General features: G+C 33.3%; 1 protein-coding gene across 4 annotated transcripts in view; it reads right to left on the reverse strand.

Moving 5' to 3' along the window:
* The window catches only part of FSTL5 (follistatin like 5), a 688,045-nt gene that overhangs the window by 438,438 nt on the left and 221,675 nt on the right, over positions 1-27,932 (reverse strand). The gene's annotated exons all lie outside the window — the stretch shown is intronic.

A 27,932-nucleotide genomic window follows, 5' to 3' on the forward strand; every position in this document is an offset into this window, starting at 1 on the left:
GGCAGCTCAGAAAGTCAGTGCCAATAACACAGACATTGAAAGGGAGATCCCAGCTGTCTAATTATGGTACTGAATCATGTAAGATTTACAAAATTAATACATCTCCATTTTTAGTCCTCTTTGCTCTCTGTGGCAGCAAATGGAAATGAATCTATCTATATAACATACTTAAAATCAGTTTGGATTAACTGCACTAAGACATAAAGTTAAGGAAGTTCACACACCACAATTTGCTTGATTGGCACCTAGGGTGCACTTTATTAAACTATGGGTTGATGGCACATTGAGTTTTCTATGTGAGATGATGTCGAATATCAAAAATTCAAGTTTGAATGGATGTTAGTATAAAAGTCCTTTTTTTCTCTGTTAAATAATAATGTGAAAAAAATCATCTTAAGAATAATGTACCTATTCTCTTACTTCTAGTGTTGTTTTGCATAAAATAAGAAAAATATGCAGAAACACTTTGGAATCAGTAAAATGATTTATGAAATTCAATTATTAAAAAGCACAGGAAGACTAATGTTAGAAGAAATATTAATATTCACCCTCTGTGTCCCTCTGTCATTTTCTGTCTCTCTCCTTTAGTTGAATGTTAAAATTATATGCTGTGTCTTTAACTGCAAGGCAGCTAGTTTCAAGCAGTGCCTGTGATCACGCTGAGTTCATAGATAAACTAGCTGGTGCTGCCTGACCTTCCTGCTCTAGGACCCGATATTCTTGTCAGTCTAAAATTCTATAGTTTCCTAATTACTTTAATCAATTTATTTTTCATCTTCATTAACTACAATTCTGTCAGAATTTGTATTTTCAGATGTCAGTTCTGTTCCTTGCTGCTTCTCAAGTATTTATTCTCTCTTTATTTGTACTATTTTGATCCTCATTTGATTTATTTGGTCAAAAATCTCCCTTTTCAACTTATTCATTGTTTCTTTACATCATTCCTGAGGGATTTACTCCTTATTTTAGAATTTTATTTCCTTAGTTTTGCTATTGTTCTTTCACACACCAGAATAGGATTAAGAAAATTCAGAAAGCCCTGTTCATTTCTTTAAAAAAAAAATGTTATTCTGTTCGCAGGAATATCAGGACAATGTCAGAAAAGACAATTTACTTGCTAAGAGAAGTAGTCTGATAGTAGTAAAAATAATAATTACTAGTATAGTATAGTATACTATTACCAGTATTATAATAATAATAATAATAATAAAAATAAAATGTGGTTTATACTCTAATTTCAAATCTCCATTTCTCTACTTACTTTAATTATTAGCTGGTGATCTTGTCCAAGTAATTATGATCTCTCATAAATAAAATGACCCCTCATAAATAAAATGTGGATAACACCCCCAGCCTGTGATGACATTTTTTTTTTTTTAATAATTTTATTTATTTATTTTTTTTCCCCCAAAGCCCCAGTAGATAGTTGTATGTCATAGCTGCACATCCTTCTAGTCGCTGTATGTGGGACGCGGCCTCAGCATGGCCGGTGAAGGGGTGCATTGGTGCACACCCGGGATCCGAACCCGGGCCGCCAGCAGCGGAGCGCACACACCTAACCACTAAGCCACAGGGCCGGCCCTGTGATGACATTTTGAATTTTAAGCAAAATCACACATACTGGCATATAGTTAGAAATGAATAAATTATAGATGTTTTATCAGTTACTTTGGGGAAAATTTTGAAAGAAAATTATTCCATCTTTTTACTACTTATAATTATGATTGAATTAGCAGTATACTAATGTTGCACAATTTACTCCATCCAGGATTTCAACATGCCCAACTTTTAAAGCACTACTTTAGGTAATGTTACAAAAATCTGAATGAGATGTGCGCTGATGATTACAGACCTTTATACGCCCAGCAAGAAGAAAAAAGTGACTAAGCCCTTCTCTTACTCTCCTACTGACCTCCTACTTTTCCTTCACAACTCTTGAGGTTTCTGATATTAACCTTTCTCCTCAACACAAGTTTCTGCCATCAAAGAAGCCCATTTGAATGACCAACTTGAACTGACAGCGTGGCTTCAGTTTTCTTTGACCTTCACATATCCAAGAAGTTTCACTTCCAGTCTACATTAGCCATCTGTGTCCATGGATGCATGTAGGATTTTGTTTCCTGTTGCATGCTTATTCTCAAATATCTTACACTCCAGCGTCCTATGATTATAAACTGCTGTATCTCATTTCAATCACATCATTATGTGAATAACTATCAGCTTAAGCCTTGATATGACCACCAATAACTTTCTCATTTTTTACTAACTTTCCAACTTAAATCTACTTTCATTTGCTTCCCTTTCTAGTCACAGTCCCACACAAGCTGAATGTTCATTTCATCATGCAGGGATAAAAATCATGGGTCACATTATTTTAGTTATTAAAATAATTCAAAATGCATTCATTTTCTGCCATTACTATACTTTTATTAGTTCTGGTTTCAAAAAAACAGGGACAAAAGTTTGTAAGTTTGTTCAATATTTTGTAATTCTTCTTGATTCATACTGATTATTATAGGACGCCATGAAAGTTTTTTCCTTGCCACAGAAATTTTAATCCTATCTGTCTCTAAATACATAAACCTTGTAGAAGTCTATGAGTTCAAATATATATCAAATATATCTATGCACATATTCTCCACAGCTTTTCATATTTGAAGAATTAACCCAAAATTAACTCAAAGTATTTCATAAAAACTCTTAATAATTCTCATATCACACTCCAACCTTATTTACTAACTTTTACACATGTGAAATATCATTAATTACATATAGCAAATTAAAACACTTCTGCATATCATGACTTCTATACTTGTTATTCTAATAATTTAAATTAACAGTTGAAAGAGGGGTCTGGCTTCATGACCAAATGGTTAAAGTTCCTCTTGATCCGCTTCAGCGGCCTGAGTTTGCAGGTTCGGATTCCCGGCGCGGACCTACTCCACTCACCAGCCATGCTGTGGAGGTGTCCCACACATAAAGTAGAGGAAGATTGGCAACGGATGTTAAGCTCAGGGACACTCTTCCTCAGCAAACAAACAAACAAAAAAAGACAGTTGAAGGAGAATACAGAAAGTGGAAATTCTCCAGGTTTTCTTTTGAAAAATGTATCAGGAATTACATAACGTTTTATACCAATATTTTATGTTTTACTTAACTTTGAATTAAAAGTATTATTCAAATATTTAAGTACACATAAAAATGTTTGCCGTAATGTTGTATTCTCATGCTGCATATATTCATATTTGTTTCTTGCAATAAACAAAGAAAAACTATTTTTAGTACGATACAAGTCTGTGTTTTCCCACCATAGCTAAAATTTCTGTTTTAACACTTAGTCATACAGTAAAAAAGATGGATGTAATCCCTGTACAGCCATTTACCATCTGGTTAAGCAAATACACTTAAAGATACTTCTGCAATTGTGATCAAGTGATGGCAGATCTAAGAGCAGACAGAGTTTGGACTCTAAAATGATGATTGTACAGCTGTAGTTGGCATCATTAAAGACCAATAAAATCTTTATGTTCCATTTGGATAGTAAGGACCTTTATCAAAGAGAAGCTCAAATGGCTAAATAACAAAGAAATGATCCATTTAGCAGTTGTTTTAAATTTAAGACAGATAATGGAACTTCTAAGTCATAATCAGCTTTTAACACTGGAAAGATTGTTTTCAAGTTCTACGTTCCATTCTAATATTTTAAACTTGTCATCTTACCATAATTCTTTGATTATGGTTTTGCCTCATTTTTCTAATGTTGTCATCAGTGTAAGCTAAAGCCATCACATAATCCTTAACAGCTAAGCCACTGGAATTATCAGAATGCTCTCATACTATTTCCAATTAAATAGCACAATAGAAAAAAAAAATCACTAAATATCTTTTGTCTAGTAAGAAATAAGCAGACACACACTTTCGTTTCCCTATCAGGTAATTTAAAACTGTTTTTAAATATTGGATATTAATTGTGTCCTCTGAAAACAGGGTAATTCCTAAGGAGCTATACGAGGTCTATTAAAACAGAACAAATGAGCACAGCACACTGCCGGTTGATTTGCAGTAACAGAAGTAATCCCTCAGAAATCACCCTTAAGAATTTTCAGTGCTCTAAATTGACATCAGCAATTTTTATTAATTGGTCGTCTTCGTCCTTCCTTTAAAGATTCAGTAATCCTGGTGCCTAAATATTTTAATCATATTCCAGACTGGAGGGTGAAACCAACTTTTTACTTCTGCAAAATTAATATTAGTCAGACTTTCCTAGGGAATGCCTGTGGAGCTTAAATTCTGCCTATTATAGAAAAACAGGCATGTTTTGAATTCTATTTCTATAGGCTATATAATAAAATTATTGAAGTGAGGGGCTAGTATACAGTTCCCAGTTTTAGAATTTTACATGAAGAAGATTTGTCATTCACCTAACTCAACATTATGTACGTAGATGAGGAAATTTAAGTCTGAGATGAGTGTTTGAATAAAGTCACACAGTAAAAGGTCGGAGCATAGATTAATGCCAGGCCTCTTGACACCAGAGTTCCAGCTCCTCTTCATTATACTATAAAGGGATTAGTCTTGACTTTAGAAAAATCAGAATTCTTCTTAGTTCATGCTCGCATAGCTATAGGACCACCAATGTCTATTTTAATGTTGCATTTAAGCAACTCGACAAAAAAAAAATCTCTCTTGGTCATTTCTATGTGTCTGCCTATGGACAAAGACACATATGCTTCTTCAAAACGTATTTGTGTAGGCACACATGCACACCCACAAATTAATATGTGTGGTGCATATTTATACCATATCCCATATTGTTCATGAAGCTTCTATAAGACAGGAAATTATTTTCTTCAAGAATGTGCACATTATTTAGTAAAGCTGTCCTGGTTATATCAGTATTTGTCAAAAGTAAGTCAATGCTTAGAGAAGTCAATCATAATAATAGTTCACACATACAGGGTACTTATTATGTGACAAGCACTGTGCTTTGTGAGTTACATTCTTTAGAGTGTTCAGTCAGTACAGCAGCCCTGTGGAGGTGGTACTGTTATTATCTCCATTTTGCAGATAAGAAAATTCAGACTTAAATGTTGAGCTAACTCGCCCAAGGTCTCACAGCTAATAAGTATCAGCACAAAAACCAGAGATAATCTGACACCAGTGTCCTTCCTGTTAACCACTTAGCTACACTGAGTTCCAATGTTATTTTTCAAAATTATATTAGAAATGTCCTTTCTTGTTCATGAATGAGAAAAAATCTATTGTTACAGTCCTTTCTACCTTTCAAAGAAAAATTAATTTTTTAAAAGAACTATTATGTCATGTCTTTTTATTTGAAACCAGCTTTAGGTGAGATTTATGATTTACATTTAACTGAGGAGCTCAATTAAGTTGTGAGACTTGCCACACTGTTAGCCAGTAGTGGGGACAGAGACTGAGCCCAATCTTCTGATTTTACGTTTGGAGCTATTTCAACTAGAGAAATAGGAAGCTGCATTTATACAGAGTTTTTGGAGTTGCCTGACACCCTATTCACAGCAGTTGTAACTGTGATACTATATATGATATGTCAGAGCAGAACCATAGCAAGAGGCAGAAAATAAAATAATAAAGTTAGTTCTTTTAATTTACTTTAGAGTGCACTTAACTCTGAGCCATTCACTGTGATAAAGGTGTTTATAGGTTATGCTGTTAATTTTCACTAAAGACTGTTAGGATTGTTTTTTACGTGTCAAAATATTTTTTGCATGTCCTAATCATTGACCAGAGGACTATTGGCTTCTAAGTGGCATTAGTGGGATTTAACGGGTATTCTGGACTCCAGAGTTTGCACTTCTGGCATACCACAACCAAAAATATAGCGCAGCACATCTGTTGCTTCCTTCCTATATTATTTTCCGTTAGATATCTGACAATATTAGGCTTTGTCAATGACACAGGACTGCCACCTGAATCACAACAGAGTAATAGTTTCTTCCTCCACCTACATGGTCATGGAAATATAGAGCTCATACATACAATCAGCACATGTCTAGGTAATTAATCTATCAAGTATCAGTTTAGCCTTAATATTTTTGCTATGTTGTCATGACTTCTGAATTTCATAATGATGCTAAATTCTCAAAAATACTCCCAATAATAATATAAGCACTTTTTTGTGTCTGCATTATTTTGCTACCTGAACTATTTCATTTCTTAATTAATGTTGTAAATGATAGGTTACATGTTAGATTGAAACATACAAAATTGTTTTGTAGGTGAAAATGGTTGAATATTAGCAATTTCTTTTGCTTCAAACTGATAATATTATTTTCTAATATGTTCATGCTAACCTTGCTTATCAGGTAATACTTTTCATAACTGACCTTTACCCATGTATTAATTCCTTACGAAAATTTTTATTTAAATGCTGGAGAGATGTTCCCCACCCCACCAAACACACACCAAATTACACAGTATTAAAGCAGCTTAATGCAACTGGGAAGAGTTCATATCTTCGATTTTGTTTTAGATAATATTTGGAATTCATTTTCATTTCTCAGTAAATATTAATGATTATAACATATATAATGGAGTTTGCATCTAATAATGCAGCTTCAGAAGCTGATAAAACATAAAAATTTTAATATCTTAAACCTGAAAGAACAATTAAATTTTTCTAATTAGGTAATTAAGTATTTACATAATTCCATGAAAAAAATCCTTATAAAAAATAAAAAAGATTATGTTTTTTTTCCCTTAAGACCTTTGGATTATAGAGAATTTTATTTTGTATATTTACATTCCACATTTTTAACGCCAGTGTGAAAGCATAAATCAATCAGTCAATCATACACTCTGTGAGGTGTACTGATTTTTTTTCTCAGGTGATCAGATTCCATTGACACACATAATCTACAAATCTTTTCAAAATAGTAAATACATATTAATATTATATATCTTTTAAAATAAGGAAGATACCAAACATGAGAATTCAACTAGATCATACTGTTTATGAAATAAAAATATTATTGAAAGAATAGATTATATATTTAATTTAATTACTAATTTAATTGTAATAAGTGATTGTGAGAATACTAAGTAATTTATATATTCTAACAGTACATATATTTTTGAAAGTAATTCTTTCCTTTTTTTATATTTATCTGTCATGTAACTAAAATTCCTCAGTTCTTTGTGGCAAGATTGCTGTAATTTGTTATAGTGAAAAGTTTTTTTTTTAATTAATAGGCTAATATTTAGAAAAGTTTATGTTTACAGAAAAATTGAGCATATAGTGCAGAGAGTTCCGTCTAGCCACCAACTCCCACATTTTCCCCTATTGTTAACATTTTGCCTTAGTTTGGTGCACTTGTTACAATTGATGAACTGATAGTGATACATCATTATTAACTAAAGTCTATAGTTTTCATTAAGGTTCACTCTTTGTGTTGTACAGGTCTATGGGTTTTGATAAATGCATAATGTCATGTATTCGTCATTACTGTACCATACAGAGTAGTTTAAGGGCTCTAAAAATGTCTTATGTTTCACCCATTCATCCCCCTTCTCATCTCTAAACCCTCAACAAACAGTAATCTTTTTACTGTCTCAATAGTTCCGCCTTTTCCAGAAAGTCATATAGTTAGAATCGTACAGTATGTAGCTTTTCAGACATGCTTTTTCACTTAATAATATTCATTTAAGTTTCCTTCATGTCTTTTTATGGCTTGAAAGCTCCTTTCTTTTCATTATATTTATTTATATGTATGTATCATGTTAGATATTTATTGTATTATACGAAAGTTATATTAACATTATAAATATTATAATATATAAATATATTTTATATATTGCAGATACATTCTATATATTAGATATTAAAGTATATAAAATAAATAATATAAATACTATAAATAGTATATTAAACATTTAATTTATATATTATACTCATATTTATATTGTATATAGATATGTATTTATTATATGGATGTGCTACTGCTTATTCATCCAGTCACCTATTGAAGGACATCTTGGTTGCTTCAATTTTGGAGCAATTACGAATTAAGCTGCTATAAACATTTGTGTGCAGGAGTTCTTTTGTGGACTTTATTTTTCAACTCAAATGGATAAATACCTAGGAATATGGTTGCTGGGTGATATGGTAAGACTATGGTTAGCTTTGTAAGAAACTGCCGAAATGTCAACTATTTGGGGTCAGAGAATTGCTGAAACTTTGAAGCTGAGGAAATTATAACAGTAGGGGACACTTCTGACTATTCTACATTAATGTTTTTAAAACCTGCATCTATCAACCCAAAGTATGCTTTCTTACTTTTTAAAGTCAGTTATTAGTTCTCAGGAGACTTTCAGCAATTACTAAGATGTGTTTTAAATTTTGTATATTCACAGTGCTAGTCTATGATTGAACATCATTACCAGCAATAAATCAGGTCTATGGTATCTGCACAGAAGCACAAAGTAAATAATTCAATCTCCTTATATTCAGATTTCAGGGAAGTATAATTCAGTCTTGAAATTTTAATTACAACAAGCTCTCAAGTGTAAAGTATAATTCTTATATTTTTAACAATCATAATGTAAAAGTCACTAAGTATCAGCAAACCAATTGAAGAGTTCAACTTTATGTCAAATTCAAGTTTGTGTCAAGTTCTTTGAAAAAGCAAACAAACCTCCATTTGGTATTGTCTGTTTTAGGGGTTTTTTTAGCCATTCCAATAGGTGCATATTAGTATCTAATTGTTGTTTATATTTGCAATTTCCAAATTGAAAATGATGTTGAGCATCTTTCCATACACATATTTGCCATCTGTTTATCTTCTTTAGTGAGGTGTCCATCACTGCTCAGTCTCTATCCCCCTTCTTCAGGTAACAGGACTACACTTTTCTTTTAGGAAGATACTCTTCCTCCATTCTATATCCTCTTGGGTGGAATAATTCCATCTTCAATATTTGAAGCAGGCCTGGGAATGGGGCGATGGGCAAAGGATTAGGGATGGGCATGTAACCCAACTGTGTCAACCATGGGATTCTAATTGGAATTTGTGTGAAAGAGAAGCTGTCTTTCCATTGGACAGAAAACTGGGAAAAAGCAAGCCACAAAGTGCTGCAGACACAGGAAACAAGGTCTGAGGATGCAGGAGAAAATTCTACTTCCTGCCTCTTGGGTAGGTAGAGCTGAAGCAGAGGAGAACAGAGGCAGGAGATGGTCAGAGGATACACTCATAAGATATTATTTGAGCCCCTATGTCCAGCTGTACTCCACTCTTGCAATTTTAATTATACGTACCACTAAATTTCGTACTTTTTGCTTAATCAAATTCATTGAATGTTTTTATCACTTCTAATCTTAACGCTTAATGACTTAAGTGTCATTAAAAGACCTAAAATTCTTCTTCCAGTAACAGTAGAACTTCCAGGAAGCTGCTCTGCCTATCCATTCAGTCATTTAAGCTAGTGCTCCCTTACTGAACATCTACTGTGTGTCAGATACTGTTCTAGGACTTGAGGATACAGTGCTGAAAAATAAATAATGTCCCTGACTTCATGGAATGTCATTCTAGTGGGGAGGAAACAGAGAAAAACGGACAGTAGATGTTGACGAGTAAATAAACCAAGGACATGTAAACCCTTTCTTCCAGGGCATTCAGATGTTTATGAAGAAAACACCAAAGCAACAGGCACATAGAGATTTTTCATTTAGAGAACATATTACCAGCTGGAGAGTGAGCTTAGAAAACCGCAGCTTTAAACAGCAGCTGAACAAGCATGTCATGTTGATGACGGAAGACACATTTGGAGAGTTATAGCAGAAAATCACTTACTAAGGGAAGCACAGAGAGCAGCAGGAACAGCAAAAGAAGTGACTAGTAACCGGGATTCTCAGGAATAACAGAAAACCCCCAATAAGCATAGCAATGTGTGGACACGACGTCACTGCAGAAGGGGTCTGTGTACACCGTGAAAAATGAGAAGACACAAACACATCACAACAGAACTGTAGTCCTTGTCTGGTCATACTCAGTTAGTGAACGCTTACTGGTTCTCAATCGTAAAGAGATTATAGCAATAGTCACACACGTTTGAGATTATTAATTTAACTCTTTAGAAATCAGTCAGTCATTTATTCATAATCTGTAACTACTTTTCTTGTTGTCTTAAAGACGTCTGAAGGGATATTTTTGAATATTCATTCATTCCTTCATTGATCACATATTTATTGAGCTGTTACTTCAATTCTAGACTTGGCATAGATGGTCTGCAAGTAAGAAAATGTCTCTGCCTTCACTGAGATTACATTTTAACAGGAAAGCCTGTGAAAAACAGAAGACATAAACTGCTAGTAACATTTCTGGTAATGTTACTAACGTATACTTAACGTATTCTGAAGAAAAATATTGAAAGGTATTTTATAAAGAGTGTCCTATGAGGAGGTGACATACGAGAGCTGAATGAAGTGAGGGAATGAGCCATGTGCAGATCCAAAGAATAACATTACCAGTAGTGCAAAAACAGGGAAGGTAAAGGCCCTTAGGTAGGAATGAGCTTGCTGTGTTTTAGCATCAATGAAAATGGACATGAAGGCTGAAATAAGTGAGCAGTTAGGGAGGGTGATAAAAGAGGATGTCTAAGATATAGGCATTGATCAGATCACATGAAATCTCCTAGATTGTGACTAAGAGACTGCATTTTCTTTGGAGTACAAAAATGCATTTTGGGTGTTTTGAGAGGAAGAGTAACATAATCTTATTTGTCTTTCATAAATTTCATTCTAATATTTGAAATGGACACGTAGTTAGGAAAAAACTAGGGTAAGACTAGGTTTACATAAATTAAAAGCCAAATAAAGATGAGCATATATGTGGAACATTTTCAACCTCATATTTTTTCTTCTTTAGTTTCTTTATCTAGATATTCATTGTTACATGTATTCTGATGAATTTAATTGTTCTGAATTCCTTAAAATATTTACTGATACTGTTACTAATTATAAATTATACAGATGTTGCCTAGTTTTTAATAAGTTTAATGAAGATTGCACCTACCCAAAAGACACTCTGTAAGATCAGTTTAAGATGTAAAATCATATGATATCTAATCTGATAAATAAGCATTTATTCAAGTTCCCTAGAAGATGGAGAAGCTCACAGACATGCTTTTATGTATTAATAAGCCTTAGCAAATTATCCTTCTCTGTTTGTTACAGTAATAGAGGTATTTTTTTAATATATAATATTTTAAATGGTCAGACAAGGAAACTTAACACATATTTAAATAATAGATAAAGGCAATAGGATTAAACTTGAATATAGCAGTGATTCTCCTATTTTTCTTCATCTTCAATGAATTTGCATCATATTAGCTACAGTGAGGATAAAAAGATTAGAGTATAAGGTTTTTCCTTTAAAAAATAATTTCCAGAAGAATAAATTTTGTGGATATACTTAATCCTTGCTACTTTCGTATCTGGTATCTTACATTTTGCTAGCTTGTCCACCAATGTTAAGATTTTGATAACTGCTTTTAGATGTTTGAGTGGTGCGATCTAATTAATCAGCAAAGTCAGGCTACTCATCCTAGCAAGAGCTGACAGCAAATTATATTAAACACCTTTTCAGGATTTTTTTTTTTGATATATTTAAATAGCTGTTATTCCTACAGGATATCAAATCCCAAGCTCTAACATTTTTTTTTCATGTAGTCCACTCATTTTTTTTTCTTTTGATCAGTTTATTAAGTCTTCTATAAATTTCTCTCCTGATCTTACATGTCATCACTTTTAACAAATTTTAAAAGACCCTATTGATGTCACTGGCCCCAAGTGTCCTTTTCAAATATAATTTTCACTTCCTTCTGGCATAAAGAGATAATTTTAAAAACTTTCATTTTCTAGAAAACTCATAAACCATTACACTTTTGCCTCATTAAAATAAACAAAACAAGAAACACTTTTTGCATGCATTTCTTCAAGTATTACTACACGAAACGATCTTTTCATTTTTTTCTCACCTTCTCCGTTTGAGGTATAGCTTATTAAAACATCCTTATTATAACTAATTTTTCCCCAAATTAGACATCAATGTTTTACTGAGGTTGGTGGAACATTTTTTGGTGTTTAATTATAGGCAGTAAGCCCCTCTTGGGGAAATAGTGTGTGGATCTTTCCAAACTGTATCTAGTCTTTTTTTCTCCAAAGGCATGGAATGCATTGATCAATTACTAAGTAACTGAAATTCAGACACTGCATGTCCTTGGCCACCCAAACCCTTCCTGTGTTACTCTGGGCCCCTCATCTGTCTTCCAAGTCTTCAGTCCTTTATTTACTCATGTGCAGACAGTAGAAGGTGAAAGGCAAAGCTTTGATAGTTACCGAAACAGTATTACCAGGCAAACTCAAGAGTCAAACTAATAGGGAAAAAAATCAGGAAAAAGAAAAATTTTTTCGACTATCCTAAAATGCATTTGAATAGCCCTATATGAAAAAAAATCGTTCATTTTTTAATAAACTCAGATTCTAAAGCTTTATGGAATAAGTTTTTCTCAACTTTCATTAAGATTTCCAGATTTCTTAACTTAGAGATTTCACAAGCAAACAAAATTCCGATGAATTCTGTCACTTCCAGACTCACAGGCCTTGGTGCTTAAATATCAATCGTAACATGAAATTGCAGGTGCACAACATGAATGTGATGATTTTATGTCTTAAAACGCAGTTAAGGATTCAAGAGGATCATTTTTGAAAGTGGCTCACAATTTAATTTATTCAAGTGTTTTAGGAGTTGATAATTAGAAATAGAAAGTTTATTTTCTCAAAATTCAACCCATTATTAATTAATGTGAGAGCTAATTATTTAAAGTATCTCATTTTTTCCTCAGGATAATAACATATATTATTGAAGCTCTACTTTATTCTAAATAGTTTATGCAAAGCAAAACTGATGATATTCAATTTATATAAAATTCCTTTTGTTTTTTAAGGAATAAGGGTATGTTTAGTATTCAGCAGAAACTCACACCATAGAGGATGCTTATATGCTATTCTTAGAAAAACAGAAAACACACAAATACTCCCACAAAGTACACACACATTTTTACTCAATAAAGAAAAAAATGTCAAAAGTAATAAAGATTTGACTTTTAATATCAATATTAATATACCTACTCATTTAGCTTGTTATTTTATGTTAAAATCACTGGATCCTCAGCCAGTCAAATACTGAGGCATATCAATATAATATGAATTCCTGTCAATAAAAATGTCATTGTTCTATTATTATAATATCTGAGAAAATAAAGATTAATAATATTACTGTAAATGTTAAAGTTTCATCTAAATGTGTGTAGATATGTACATATATGTTACTATTTTTAAATTTATGTTTATGAATTAATTATTGCCTACTATTATGAGTTTATTTCATGTCTATCAGAGTAATAAGCAGTTGCATGATATCGTGCTTTAACAAACCTAGTATATAAATTTCATTTCATAATAAAGTAAACTAGGAAAAAAACATCACTTTGCCAAATAACTTTCATTTTATAGATATTCTTTCACCTTATAGCTCCTTTAAATTTTTAAAAATTTATTTAATTTATATACAATTGTAATAGACAATTTTGCCGGACAATAACATATATCTGCAATGCTACTTCATGTGTAATAGGTGGTGCTTAGCCAGAAATAAGTGAACTTTGTATGTTTACCTAGAGATGCTACTACCACATCGCAGACATTCTGTGTTGAGGAAAGAGTCCCTTGGATGGCCTCTTTTTATGAATATAAAGCAAATGACCCACATTTATTTTGAAAGAGGGTCATGATCAAAATTTGTGATTATGTATGGCTTAGGTAAAGCGAAAACCCAACAAAACACTGTTTCTTCTGTTGATGTGAAGACTCTGGGGATGCACAGGTAGGAATGAATATAGGCCCTTCGCCATTGATATGCACTGAGCATTCAAAGCACAACTAAACGGAAGAGAAGGAGGAATGGACGGGTTTGTGAGAGAAGCTTTCTTCTGACCCAGAATATAGCTGAGCTTGGAAGCTTCTAGAGGACCCACCTTTGGACAGCAATGTTTTAACCTATGATTTTGGCATATGAACTCTGAAGTTAGAGCCCAACATGTTTAAACCTGTGAGATGTTCAGAATCAAAACTTCCAAACTCCTGAGTCAGCATAAAAGACTTTGTGATTTTGTGATAGAAGAATGGAAAAGAGAGTCCAGAGGAAAAGACATCTCTAAGCGTCCCAAGAAGATGACAGGAAAGCAGCCAGAGTAAAATCCTATGAATGCTCACTGCTATCCATAAAAACCATCATTTCCTTCTTCATCACCAGTTGTCAGTGGTTAGATGAAGTAAAGATGCACTAATATCCAGCAGTAGAAAAAATGACAACAGTAGAATGACAAAGACAAAGGGATTCAGGCTAAATTGTTTGGTGAAAAGAAGATGAATTTTTGAAATAGCTAAATGTCTAGCTCAAATGGATCTATTCACTCCAGTTTGATTGGAAATAAAGTTGGCACAGAGGCTGTTTTTTATGCACCTAACAGCTTGGTCCTCCTGCGCTTTTCCTAAGAAACAGGGTCAGGAGATCAGGTCATAAATGGGGTTGATACCTTGGTCTCTTCCAAAAGCCAGAATATAATGACATATTTCTGTCAGGGCCACTGCTTTCAAGTCTCAGAGAGCAATGGAATGGTCTGTGTGGGGCAAGGAGGGGTGGGGGAGGAGGTAGGGTTGAAAGAGGCTTTGTCTCTGAGTAACAACCATTTCTGTATCTTCAAGTAAATTTTCTACATATTTAGGATGACCTGGGGTCAAATATAGCAACCTTCTGCTCACTACTGCTTGCAAGATAATGTCTGGATGCCTACATCAGATTTTTATTTACTTATTTATTTATTTATTTAGTGTAGTGTTCTGATGTTGAAATAATTAGAATTACATAGAAAGGGCAGGCATAATCTTTCTTTCATGTATTTATAGATACGTTTAAATGAAACTCACTGCCATGCCTGCTGCTTCCAGTACGCAGTAGACACAGCAGTGACAAATTTATACAAGAGTTGCTGTGCATGTTTACTATGGAATTAATGAACAAAGCTGTTTCTATGTCATATACTAGCTGTTTCTGAACTATGGAGATTCTGCCAATGTGTCATGCAAATGTTTCCACTTGTTAAAATTTTTAAAGGCCAAAACATGTGCTATATTATTCAAGCATATTTTTCCCCAGTATTTGAAAGTAATTTTGACATAAATTTAATTAAATCCCCAAATCCCACTCTTATGTTTTGTAGACTGTCATCACAGCTAAATGCCATAGTTATTATTCTGAATATGGGAAAATACACCCCATACCAAGCTACATATTCTTTTATATTTCACTAAAAGTGCAGTTGATGTGCACTTATTACTATTATTCAAGTGACAATAAAACAATAATCAGTTTTATTGTCTTACGTAATTAATTTAAAGTATGTATCTGTTTTGAAAATAAGTAAATGTGGGGATACACAAAATAAATTATGAGTTGTGATAAGGCATAAAAACTCCACCTCAAATCTAGAGTTCTAATGATTCTGTGCTTGTTTGGGAGCAGATGAATGTCCAATGACCAGATAGATACAATGCAAATGAGTAGTTTCAAAAGCCTTTCTCTTCCTTATAATATCCACTTGGTCAAATATGCCAGGTACTACATACATGCCATTAGCTTCTCTGGGTTTTTATATGAATGCATTAGCTTCAGCATACACTGCATCACTACATCTTTATTGATACCATCACTTACCTGAAAGTCAGGGGAATGACGATATCCCCACGGTTGTTAGAGTGAACTTAGTAAGGCTGAAGATGTGAATTCTTATAAAGAAACACTGCATGCTTATTAAAACAATATGCAGGGGCCAGCCTGATGGGGTAGTAGTTAAGTTTGGAGTGCTCCACTTTGGTGGCCCGGGGTTTATGGGTTCGGATCCTGGTCATAGACCTACATCGCTCATCAAGCCATGCTGTGGCAGTGACCCACATCCAAAATAGAGGAAGACTGGCACAGATGTTAGCTCAGGGCCAACCTTCCTCAAGCAAAAAAAGAGAGTATTGGCAACAGATGTTAGCTCAGGGCCAATCTTCCTCACCAAAAAAAAAAAACAAAACAAAACAAAAAAAACCCACAAAAAACAAAACACCAACATGCAGTACCCCTCAAAGCTGCATGAGTTAAAATGCATGATGAGGAGGTGAAATTAGTTCTCCACACATTCCTTTTGAGTTCTAAATTCCCTGTTGTTGTTTTCTTAATTTGATTGTCTCATTTTTTGCTGAATATGATTCTCAGGGATCCTTGCTCTCGTCTTTTAACTTGGACTTCATACTCAGTAATAATAAATTGCCAAGTTTAAAAACTAAATATCCATAAATAATGATCAATTGTAATGTGGCACATACACACTTTGGGAAAAAAGTGTTTTACTTAAATAAAAGGTAGATAGCTTCGTTTTGACCTAGAATTATTTTAATGTACCTGAATGTCAGGTGCAGATGCTAATCTAACCTAATATCATGAGATTTTCCAGCAATGGGGAAAAACTTCATTGGTCATTAATTGATTGGTCTAGCCACTCACCTCCACCCAGTTGGCAAAAGTAAGAACTGTGTTATCTCCATCTTTGGACAGAGCTTTAAGAACCAGTCTGCCACAGGATTAGGTGTCAATAGATAATCATGAGTGAATAGTTAAAAAAGTAATATTTGCTCATACATACCAATCTATGGAGTACATATACACATATTCTATTTCTGTAGATACTTTGCATGAATTATTACCTGAAGCCTCTTGACAAGCATGTAACATTTTGAGCATTTATAAAATAAAACAAGTATATGTAATATTGTTCCTTTCAATTAATTATACTAATGCTCAATTAGATTCATCAAATGCTAATGTATCTTTCTCAATTTTATTAGCATTTTCTTCCCTTTTTAGGAAAAAAATTGTTTTAAAAAATGAATGAAATGCCAACAACCCTGGAAACATCCATATTAAGTCAATCTATATTCCAACATGATTGGGAGCCAAATTGATTAAAACATATAAAATAAATGAAATATATTTAAATGTAAAAATATTAGGTAGAAAATGTTTGAGCTGCCTCAAACTTTCAAATAATTTGCTTAGCCAAATAAAGCAGTTTCATTCTTCAGAGTGCAACCTCGGCACAGTGGCTATTCTCAATAACATTGACTTACTGTTTACCTATAGAATTAATAATAAAGTGATATTATGTTAGATATGTGTCAAGATAATTGCCCGTCCACATTCTGTTTTGGAGTTATCTGCTAATAGTCCTTTCTTTTCCTAAATAAAAAATTTTGTATAACTTGTCCCCATGCCTATCATAGTGGCTGCTAATTGATCAGAGAGATTGAAAGCCATTGAGATAAAACAGCTATTGCAAGCCTACATGCTTTCCAAATACCTTGGAAATGCATAGCCTGGCTACCTAGTCTAAACAATTTCATTACTGGCAATTTTAACTAAGAGGCACAGATGTAAACTGAATGTTAGCATTAGGAAGTTAAGCCAAAATATGTAGTACAATTTCCAAGGTGTAGAGATGGTTGGGGAATCCATTTTGGTCTATATGCAAGCTGAGGCAAAACATACTCACCAGGAGCTCTCTGGATAATAGAGTAGATATACACAATTAAGCAGAGATAACGTAATCAAACTGCCCTTGAGAGAGATGGAAAATATGGCTTTGGACTCTTTCTTCATCTATAATTCTTTCTTGGGATAATAAAAATCCTGGTTAAACCCAACTCTTCATCTTCTCAATGGCTTAATCTAAACAGCTGACTATATTTGTAGAAAAATACACAGCCATGAAACTACTCTCATTTTAAATTTGTGAGAAGAGAAATCACGGGGTTCTTCAGCACTGTTGGAAACCCAACTATATTCTCCTAGTCTTTTTCTCTCTCTTTTCTTGTTTCACAACTTTTTTCTTTGTTCTCCTCAAATCTTCAAAATCTTCTGTCACTTTTAACTGATGCTTCATTTCTTATTTCATTAAGAAAATATAAGTAACCAAATGAGAACACAATTTTATACCGTGACACATGTCCAGCTACCTACACCTGAAAGCACTTATTTTTTCTGTCCTTCTGTTTAATGGATGAAGAATCCATGCTCTCATCTAGAGCCAAACCTGCCCTTTATGCATTGGATCCCATCCTCTCTAGCCTGTCCAAAGTTTCTGCTCCTGCAATTGCCTCCTGTTTCTCTTGCGCTATAAATTTCCCCTCTCTGTTTCATTATTCTGATCCACATATCTCCTTCTCAATCAAAAAAAAAAATATATATATATATGTATATCTGCTCCTCTTTAGAGAAATACTCTTCCAATGAGCTTTCTGTACTTGGCTCTTTCACTTTCTCAGCTCCTATTTTCTCTCTTTCTGACTCTTACCAAAGTCAACCATGACCTTAATCTTTCCAAATGAATGGTCGTTACCCAATCCTCATCCTACTTGATCTCAGCAACATTTAATTCAGCTCATCATTCTGGCTTCCAAGAAAAACTTCCTTATTTAGCTTCTGTGTATCTTCACTCTCTGGGTTTTCGTCCTATATTACTAGTGATTGTGTATCTGTCCCCTTTACTTGCTCTTCCTCCACGCCCTGACTGCTGAAGGCTGAAGTACAACAGAACTCTCTCTTCAGCTCTCTATGCTTCCCAATGTGCACTCATTCTCCAGTTTCTTTCAACTATAGAGTCCCTTGGGCTTCTTGTCTCTTTATTTATATACACATAACTCCTAAATATATGTCTCCTGCTCCAAACTCTCCCTTGATTTCCACTCATTTCGAACTCCATAAATGGCATTTTCCCTTGCGTGTCTACAAGAGATTCAAATTTAACTAGTCTTAACTGCGTATGATTGTGTGTGTATATGTGTATATATATATTCTTCTCACATACACTTCCCAATGTGATTCCCTCAATGTTTCACATTTCAGTAAACAACTCCTCAAATCATTTCTTTGCTTAGCTTATTTCTTTAATTTCCATAAATCCCATGTCCAAAACACAGCAAATTTTGTCAGACAGTCTGACAACTTTTACCACTGGCACTTCTCTTATCTTGATTCAAACAACTATCATTTCTATCTCTCTTTTGGGCAACTGCAATGAAGTCCTAATTGACCTCCCGATTCTCACCTTGCTTTTCTGTACTAACGCATTCTAATCTATTCTAAAACAGAAACATTTTATGTCCAGCCTTGGCAAATCTTTTCTACTTAACTGTTCTACAAGTGAAACCATTTTACTTATTTTTCTATGAATCCACCAAGATTCTTAATTTATTATTTTGACCTCAATTGTAAATTTTGATTTGGCTGCCTGCCATATTTTGATCTTCCTCCTGGTTCTGTCACCTAATAGTAACCAAGTTCTTATCTCCATCCTTTAAGTGCTACTCAGAGATATGTTTTCACACTTTTGCCTATGGAGTTTGGAGTCATAGTACTACAATTAAAATGAATGACAATCATCAAGGAAGACCTATCTGGGACCAACCTTATTCTGAATCTTTGGGAAGAAAACTTCAGAAATGTATCAGTTTGAATTTACTACACTTTCACTTTTTACATTATATCTATATGTTAAATTATTATGGATTTTTGAAAGTCATTATTCATTTATGGTATAAATAAACAAAGTGAAAATTTCCACTTAGAAATCTCTAGCTTCACCACAAAGTTTTTTTGCCAGGCCAATCTGTGACTTTTTTTTAAATAAGTTATTCTGTATGCTTCTGAAGAAATTCGATGATAAATGCCTTATCCAGAATATATATTGAAACTATAATCAAATTTTAGTTCAACACTATTTTTACATATTGTGGATTTTAGTTCAACCTGGTCTGGTGGACAAACTCATTCAAGAACTTTGATGGTCATTTGTGAGTTCTTTAGATGCAGTCAAGAGGAAAAAGTACTGACAAACATAATCAAAATTTATGTCTTGATTTCAGGGGGTACCTTTAGAAAGACATAGTACAAACCACTGGAAATTCACATATTGATGAGAGAAACATATCGAAACAAGACCTTAAAGTGATTATCACGTAAGGGAACATATGAAATGCAACACACCTACCTGAACATGCAGCACCCAATTGATTGAAGCTCTATTGTAACCATGAAGTTGATAAATAATTTATAACTAGATGATATGGTATCTTGAACTAAAATCAAACTGGTTGCATATTACTGTATTAAATTAACTTCAATATTTATTAATTGAAGAAGTTCTTTATATTTTGCCTAACCGGGATCAAAACAGCAACGTTGTTGATTACCTATGCCTTTTTCATTGCGCTGGAAAGTGCCAAATCTCTTTTATTTAATGCAATTCTTTCCAAATACTTTTTCTTTTTTATATATATATATATATTTTTAAGACTCTATTTATTTATTTATTTTGTGTGAAGAAGATTAGCCCTGAGTTAATATCTGTCGCCAATCCTCCTCTTTTTGCTGAGGAAGACTGGCCCTGGGCTGACATCCGTACCCATCTTCCTCTACTTTATATGGGATGCCGCCACAGCAGGGCTTGACAAGCTGTGCATCGGTGAAGGCCCGGGATCCGAACCTGTGAACCCCGGGCCGCCAAAGCAGGGCACATGCACTTAACTGCTATGCCACTGGGCCGGCCCCCAAATACGTTTTCATGTAACTATCTGGATGATAACCAGATGCAAAGCTTCTCACTTTTTACACTTGGGCTTAAATTTTTATCATTAATAATTTTCCAAATGTTCTCTGAAATATCTGTAGCATCCCTCAGGAGGGATTTTAAAAGTGAACTATAAATCAGACTAACAGGGAACAATTTGTAACAGCATTTTCTAGCACATTTTATTCCCAATTAAGTATGCTGAGTGTAATCAATGGAAAATTTTTCATCATTCTGTTTTTGCAAAGAAATAATACAGAGGAAAAATCAACTTATTGAAAAATAATAGTTGTAAAAAATGTTCTTCACTTTATAAGTTGCAGAAATATCACATTCAACATTTGAAAATAGGATCCTGAGAAAATGAACACAATAAGTGAAGGTGTCTGTGAGAGATAATGACTGATACAACATTCAAACAGCCTCAAGATAGAAGAAAAATTATTTGAACTAATAAAATGTTTTTTTCTGTCACTATTGAATATCTTCTCATAACTGTTAATGGGATATTCATACATCCATGAAAATGGGAAATAAAATATTAAACTAAAATATTTATTTTATAACTTGAAACTGAAAAAAAATATAGCATGAAAACGTACAGAAACAAGACTATCTATGTATTTGAGAGTTAAATTTAGTTTCCATATGTCACAAAAAAAGGAAAATTTGACAAAAATTAAATGCAATAAGAAATCCACTTAGTCTCTAAAGTTCTTTTGGGGAGGTAGGGGAGTAAAATAACATTGTTACAGATCCAACAGATATTCTATTTATAGTATAAGATAAGCAAAATTAGCCTATACAAATCAGTGAGAAAGGTGGCTATGAGATAATTTTTCAAATATTTAATGTTTCTAAACTAGTTATTTTTTCTTTAAGTAGTCTTATCTAAAATAGAAAACTTACTACAATCAATTAACCAATTATAATCTGGCAAATCCAATTCTGTAATAATCTGACTGGCGTCTTTTGATGTGTGGGAGATCAAAATTTGGGCACCCTGAAATATGTCTCTTTATCTTGATTGTTTTCTCTGAAGGACATTTGACCTCCCCCACTAACTGCCTAAAGAATTTGATATGGTGGCACCTTCCTGGAACAGATCTTCTATCATAATGGCTGTAAAGATAATGTAGGATAGAGATTACAATAACAAAGGCACCAAGCCTCTTTTATCAAAAACTCTGTCTCTCCCTGACCACATTATCTATAGATGACCCGGAAAAGAATTGTCCTCCTTCCCTCTGAAGTCCCAGGCCACTACCCACCCCCAACACGCTCCTCGCCTTTAGCTGCAATACTTAAGCAAGCAGCTTAGACAGAGGGACGAGTTGCTCATTTCTGAGTTTCTCCCATGTATACATGTTATTAAACTTGGTATTATTTTCTCCTGCTAACCTGTCTTGTTGATTATTTGGCCAGCCATAAGAACCTTAAAGAAAAGGGCAGAGGTGGATTCTCCCTCTTCCCCCGACAGATGCAAGATTACAATCTAATGTAAACTGAAAAGAAAGCATGTGTGGCTTCAGAGACTGAAGTTTGAACATTGACTGCAATCAAAAGTTCACAGTTATTGAAGTTCCAGTCTTAAACTCAGCAATTCTCTGCTACTGTGTTCTTTTATTGGCCAAGAACTGTGTTCAATGAACCACCACAGTGAGAAAGATTGCATCTATATGATGTCAAATATTCACATGGAAATTACTATTGAAAGTAAAATCTTAAAAATCATAGGCAAGTAAGATATTATGGTGTTAAAGACTTAAGCAGAAATATTTGGGGCATACATGAACTAAAAGAGAAGCCAGAAGCCTTTGGTTCCTATCTCAGTAGTATTAACTTGCTGTGTGAATGTTGGCAGGCCATTTTTAAAACTTAGAGTTGCCTTTTCTATAGTGTATTGGCTTGTTATTATGATAATTAATTATAATATTTGTGAAAGTGTTTTGAAATAAATAATACTCAATGTATTATTATTATTACTGGCTCTCTCTCTCTCTCTTGCACTTTCTGGTACTATTTTTAGTACATTTGCTGAGTAGTCCTAACATCTAAATCCCCTGCTTTTGGATCATTTTTCATATTACATGTAAAATATATCTATCGCATATCAACTATCTAACTATAAATGGAAGGTAAACACATATAATATGTAATGTTTACAGAATCTTTTACAGAGTTTTCAAAAATCAAGGGAGAAACATTTGGTATAATTTTAATAACAAATAGTGAATTTATGAAGGTACACATTACAATGATTCCTAAAGTGTACGGGTAATACATAGGATTCTGTAGTTCACATTTTGATTAGAGAGGAGAATGGCAACAAAATTATATTGTTAAACTTTATTAAATGCAAAATGTGAAATAAATATTAAAAATGAAACACAACTCAGTTGATTTCATGTCATGAAATTCAAAAAATTTTAATATAGATCTACTGAAATTTAGGAGATTAATAAAATTGGTTTTGATGTTGGGGGTACTGAATGTGTTCAGAGGAACTGGAGCTTCTGAGTGTCAGCATTCTGGCCTTGAAAGAGTTAATGTACATTTATAGTTGTACAAGTTATTAATTTCACCACCAACTTGTAGTTCTATTTGGCTAATACTGACTAAAACAAAACAGAACAAACAAAAACCTGAGTATCAATCTTTAAAGTTTACATATTTGTCAAAATTACTATTTTTCATGAAATGGCGTGAAAGACTGTTTAAACATAAAATAGAAGCATTACAAAGGTGCCCTTTCAAAAAAAGAAAAAAGGCAATTGAAAAGTACATGTGGATTAGCACATGGCATTTACTGATATATTTTAAAATATCATTGGCAGCCTAGTTTTCTAGCCTAAGTTCTACACTCCTGTCTTTAAAAAAAAAATCAAGTAAAAGAACCAATTAAAATTGGAATATGAATGTCTCTCCAGAATATACCAAAGAAAAAGAACACAGTGTCAGATCTCATTCAAACAGCACACTCATAGCTGTAAAAACCATATTTCCCAAGTTGTTATTGTTTGTGATGCTCATTTAAGTGCACAGAACATTTGCCTTTATGGCAGTTTTATTCTCAGCACAGTAAATGGCAAAAGGGTTTCTGTTCAATTGACTTTCTCATAAAAGGTTTAATTTCCTGTTCATTTTGGCATAGGTTATATCTTGAGTCTCTTACTCCAGCTTACATCTATACTCCGAGTAAGTAAATTCTGCTTGTGTATGAAAGACTGACCTGGTGTCAAGGGCGAGAGGAAATGAACTTGTTATGAGTGAATTGCAGCAGTTATAAAGCCCTTTGGGGAGAGGGGTGGGGATGAGAAAATGACTTTATGGCAAAGCTGCCATCACACTGAAGAGCTAGACATTACATATGTTAAAAAAACAAGACAACATGCCCAAAACTGAGTCACTTAACCTAAGCCCCATTGTCATCAAACTAAGACTTAACCTAGTTACAGTTTTGGTTCTCCTAGAGATGGAATCTTAAACCAGTCAATCAGAAATACTCAGCCATAAGAAACGATGAAATCCAGCCATTTGTGACAACGTGGACGGACATTGAGGGTATAATGCAAAGTGAAATAAGTCAGAAGGAGAAGGTCAAATACCGTATGATTTCCTTCATTAAGTAGTAGATAATAACAACAATAAACAAACACATAGGGACAGAGAGTGGATTGGTGGTTACCAGAGGGGAAGGGGGGATGGAGGAGGGCGAAAGGGATAATTCGGTACACGTGTGTGGTGATGGGTTGTAATTAGTATTTTGGTAGTGAACATGATGTAATCTATGCAGAAATAGAAGTATAATGATGTACACCTGAAATTTTTACAATGTTATAAACCAATGTTACTGCAATAAACAAAAAATTAAAAAAAAAAAAAAGAAATCGCCTGATCAGCACAGTGAGGTAATCTGCCTGAAAGACACCTGCCATCCCCTAAAGGAAAGTGACCTTGCCTGAACCAATCCACTTTTTGCTAGTGTAACGTCCCTGTTCCTGCACCCTTCTACCTATAAAAGTCTTTCATTTTATACAGCTCTTCGGAGCTCCTTTCCATCTGCTCAATTGGATGCTGCCTGAATCATGAATTGTTGCATAAAGCCAATAAGATCTTTAAAGTGTTCTCAGTTGAGTTTTGTTTTTTAACACAAAACAATTAGAAAGTTGCATGGCTATGTTAAGCATCATCATAAACTATTTGATACCAATAAACAAATTCTACAATATTTTATATCCTACTATAGCCAGTTTCTCTATCAGAAAAATGCGAACAGAAATAAATCAGAATATGTATGTTCATAGATGTATTATATGTTTTATCTGTAGTTCCACAAATCATAAATCATTAAAGAAAATTCTTAGTGAATTCCTGTCTATATTTAAGAGTCAGTAATAGTAAATGCTGAGCATACTACAGAGGCATTTAAATATTTAATACAAATAATAGAAAGAAGATATATAGATACGGTCATGGATATAGTTATAAATATAGGTATAAGTATAAATATAGAGATATAAGTATTGATATAGATGTTGTTAACCTGGACTCCAATCTTAATTTTAAAACGATGAATCAATACACATGATCATACAAATGTAATCTATTTTTAATAAGTTTAAACTTATTTAAGTTTAAACTTATTTAAACTTATTAAAAATCTGATAAATTCGATCCATGAAACAAATAGGACTGACAGCTTCAAGTTCAAATAATTAATGAATAATGCAAATAATGCTTTCTTTAGAATTATTTTAAGTATTTGCTAATATTTTTCCAGTACTTTTGTAAATTAAAGTCTTTTATTTTGAGATAATTGTAGAGTCATATGCAGTTGTAAGAAAGAACACAGGGAGATTCCATGTACCCTTTACCCAGTTTTTGCCGATGGTAACATTTTGCAAAACTATAGCACATTATCATAACCAGGATATCAGCTTTGATACTATTTACTGATTTTACTCAGATTTCCTGTTTTATATGTGTTCACTGGTGTGTGGTTGTGTGTGTGTTTAGTTCTATTCCATTTTACCACACGCATAGGTCTCTGTATTCACTACCATGGCCAAGAAAATACAGAAAAGTAAAAGTTTGCAAATACTTTTAAAAAGTAATTTTAAGGCACTAGTAATCTTTTAAGGCAGAAATTAACAAACGTTTTCTGGAAAGATCCAGATAAAATACCTTTTAGGCTTTGTAGGCCATGCTATTTCTCTTGCAACTCCTCAACTCTCCTTTTGTAGTGCAAAAACACCCGAAAACAATTTCTACAAATGAATGTGGCTGTGTTTAAATAAAATTTTGCTTAAAAAAATTGGGCTGTGACCTGCATTTGACCTATAGGTTCTTGTTTGTTGACTCCTATTCTAAGGTTTTCATAATCCTCTTTTGTTAGATCTAAAAGTAGCAAATGCTTTTTTCTAAGGAAGAAAACTTATTCCGTTATTTTGTTTGTTTTGATTTTTTTATTTAAAAATATCTAACTAAACATAAGTTCTTAGCAGTTTTTGAACCTAATATTTTGATTTGCTTCTTCCTTTGGGCCATTATTGGGAACAATATAAATTACTGAAATTCCACAGAAAATATAATTCACAATCACAAGAATTAGTTTTAGCCATCACAACAATGTCAGGCCTTCTGCTATATAGAATCTTTTTTTATGTCCAAAACTTGGCCCATTGCACACTAACAGGATAGGCAATTTATAATTTTGATCTATAATATTTACTTCTTTTCTGCTGAAATAAAGTCCTTTTATGAGTTACATAGATGTTAGGCAAAACACCAAAACAAATAAACAAACAGAGGATGCATAAATTTTGGAACCTTGGAAATGTGCTAACCCTTGGTAACTAACTCAGATAACATAAACGGAATTTTAATACTCTATATAATGATAAAGTATTTTGAAGCAGTCATAGATCTAATAAATAGGCTTAGTATAAGTCTGAAGGACAAGTTTTTCAGACCATTGTTTTATGAAGTAACTCATAAGGAAGACAACATTCTTAGCTATATCTAGTTCATCTATCTCCATACTGATTTACATATTGAGTTGCATTATGCCCAAGCATCTATAAATAAAGCAGAATATTAAATAGATCACCATATATTTTTTCTCACATGATATTTAATATCATATGTTTCCATACAATCAATTGCTGCGTGTCAGCTGGATGAAACCTCAGCTTGAGAATATGTTTCTAAATTAATTTACTAACATATTGTTTACATAGTTTTATGATATCATGCATCAGTGCAATAGTAAAATTTCCACTGTACCATCTCAGGTCAAAAGGACAGAAAAACTCCTCTTTTATAAGTTTTAAAGCACAATGTTATGAGAATCAATTTTAGCTATTTGTAAAACAGATTTGATAACAGAGGGGAATAGACTGAACTTGAAACCAAAGCAGCTGCTATTCTTTCTCTAAAAGAAGAGAATCTAATATCATAAAATTTTCTGTCCATGTGCTCAAGTGTACATAGTTCACTATGGTAAGGAAATTAGTCTTATAATTTTACTTCAGCTACATCAAAGGGCTTCTAGTAGTCACATTGACTACAGAGCATTGTGTCTTTCATCATTTAAAAAGCTCTGTGTATCATTTTTTCATCATCTTGGAAATAATACTTTGTTTATTCTACCAAGTTTGAAAAAGGAAAATTTTTAGTCACTTTACCTTAATTGGTGAGTGAATGAAGTACACTATATTTCAGCCATAAATTTAAGCTAATTAAAATATCAGACAAGTTTTTAAGTGTAAATATACCTCAGGAACATTCTGAGAAATAGAATTTGATTCTGAGTTATGACTATTCATAAGCAAATATTCTCTCCAGTATAAACAAATAAACAAAAAAAGGTCAAAAATGCATAAATGAGATTAAAGATGTGTGGTGATTTATTTATACGGCAAGTTAAAATAATTTGTCAAACTACTCATTCAGCAGTACTTTTCCATAAACAAGGACCGAGGATTTTGAGCATCATAAAAGTAAATGCCACTACTTTTATTTTTCTGTGAGGAAGATCGGCCCTGTGCTAACATCTGCCAATCCTCCTCTTTTTTTTTTTTTTTTTTGCTGAGGAAGACAGGCCCTGGGCTAACATCCGTGCCCATCTTCCACCACTTTATATGGGACGCCGCCACAGCATGGCTTAC

The sequence above is a fragment of the Diceros bicornis genome, chromosome 11, assembly GCF_020826845.1.
Source record: "Diceros bicornis minor isolate mBicDic1 chromosome 11, mDicBic1.mat.cur, whole genome shotgun sequence".
NCBI classification, from domain to species: Eukaryota; Metazoa; Chordata; class Mammalia; order Perissodactyla; family Rhinocerotidae; genus Diceros; species Diceros bicornis.